The 1,829-nt window shown below is 81.8% G+C and overlaps 1 non-coding gene across 1 annotated transcript; it reads left to right on the forward strand.

Annotated features, from left to right (window-relative positions):
* The first annotated feature begins 1,423 nt into the window (after window positions 1–1,423).
* Window positions 1,424–1,576, forward strand: LOC142076906 (5.8S ribosomal RNA). The gene has a single exon (XR_012671415.1). It is a non-coding gene; the product is annotated as a 5.8S ribosomal RNA (ribosomal RNA).
* Window positions 1,577–1,829: the final 253 nt, after the last annotated feature.

Here is a 1,829-nt window from a genome sequence, read left to right on the forward strand (position 1 = left end):
CAGGTACCTAGCGTCCGCGCCTCGGCGGCCCTCCCTCGGCGAGCGCCGGGGGTCGAAGGCCGCGGAGCCGGGCGGCGGTTTAAAGACGCGGGCGGCTCGATGCGACCCGCGGGGCGGCCGGGCGGTGGCGCCTCCAGGGGCGGGAGTCGCTCCCGCAGAGCCCCTGGCTGGGCGCCGCCCGTGCCCGTCGCGCGGGCAGCCGTGCCGGGGAGGGGTCCCGCTGCCCCCCCCTCTCCGCGGTCCGGTCTCGGCGGAGGAGACCGCGGCGCGGTCGGCCGCGGCCGGCCCGCCTGCCTCGAAACGGGTGGACCCCCCTCGGCGGGAGCGCGGGCTCTCCGCCGAGGGGGCGGCGAGCCCCCGCGGCGGGGGCTCGCCCGGCGGCCGCCGGGCCGCCGCGCCCCGCCCCGTCGCAGCGCTGCGGCGCGCTGCGCTCCGCTCCCTCCCCCTCGCCCCCCGGCGAGCGCTCGGCGGTCCCGCGCCGCCGGCCGCCGGCGAGGGCGGCACCCCGGCCGAGCGGCGGCGGCGCCGCTCGGCGTGTCGGCCGGCCGGAGGGCGCCCGCCGCCGGCCGCGGCTGTCCCGGCCCGGGCCCCGCCCGTCGCTTCCCCGCCGCCCTTCCCGGCCGCGCCGGGCGGGCGGGCGCGCGGGCGGGGGCGTCCCACTCCCGGTCTCCGCGTGGAAACGGGGAGAGCGGGCGCCGCCCCCGCCTTAGCGCCGTCCGCCTCGTCGCCTGGCGCGTGCCCGCGGAAGGGGGCCGAGGCGGGGGGCGGCGGCGGCGGCGGTTCCGGGCGGGCGGCCGCGCCGGCGCGGCGGCGGGCGCCGTCCGGCGGGCCGCGGGCGGCGTGCCGCGTCGCCGGCTCGGGCTCCGGCGGTCGCCGCCTCCGGCGCGGCCGGCGGCGGAGCCGCGGAGGCGCCGGCGGGGCGAGCCGCGGGAAGGGGAGCCGGCTGTCGTAGCGCGGCGCAGGTTGTGGGCGGAGGCGCGCGCGCGCGGGGGTCCGGCGGGGCGCCCTGCTGCTGCCGCCCGGCAGCAGCATCCGTTGTCCCGAGCGAGGCGGGCGGGCGGCGCGGCCGGGCGCGTCGCCGCCTCCGTGCGGAGGCCGGGCCGAGCCCGGGCGCCTGGGCCGCCTCCGAAACGCGCGAGGGGCGTCTGCCCGCTGTGGGTCGAGTCGGGAGCGCGGGCTCCCCGCCCTTGCCGTTCGGGGTTTTTTCCCGTTCCCTTTTTCCCTTCCGCTGGGTGTGCTCGTACGGTCAGGCGAGGCGAGGCCTCTCCGCCGCGGCCCGTGGCGCCGCGCCGCGGCCCCCTCCGCGCGGGCGGGGGGGGCGGGCCGGCGGGCGGGCGGGCGGTGGGCCGTCCTCCGAGAGGGGCCGCTGCTGGCGAGCGGTCCCGGCCCCCCCGCGCGCGCGGGGCGGTGCCGAAAGGCAGACAACTCTTAGCGGTGGATCACTCGGCTCGTGCGTCGATGAAGAACGCAGCTAGCTGCGAGAATTAATGTGAATTGCAGGACACATTGATCATCGACACTTCGAACGCACTTGCGGCCCCGGGTTCCTCCCGGGGCTACGCCTGTCTGAGCGTCGCTTGACGATCAATCGCCGGCTGGGCCGCCCCCCCTCCCCCCCCCTCCCCGGGGTGGGGAGGCGGCGGCTGCAGCGGCGCGGCTGGGGTGCCTCGCAGGCCCGCGCGCGGCCTCGGGCCGGGGAAGCGGTTCGCCGCCGCCCGGCGCCGTCGGCCCAAGGGCCTTCGTCCCCCTAAATCGAGACTCGGGGAGCGCTCCGAAGCTCCCCGCTCCCGGAGCGCCCGCTGGGCGGACCCTCGTCCCGTCGGGGCCGC

The sequence above is a fragment of the Calonectris borealis genome, unplaced genomic scaffold (genome assembly GCF_964195595.1).
Source record: "Calonectris borealis unplaced genomic scaffold, bCalBor7.hap1.2 HAP1_SCAFFOLD_121, whole genome shotgun sequence".
Taxonomy (NCBI): domain Eukaryota; kingdom Metazoa; phylum Chordata; class Aves; order Procellariiformes; family Procellariidae; genus Calonectris; species Calonectris borealis.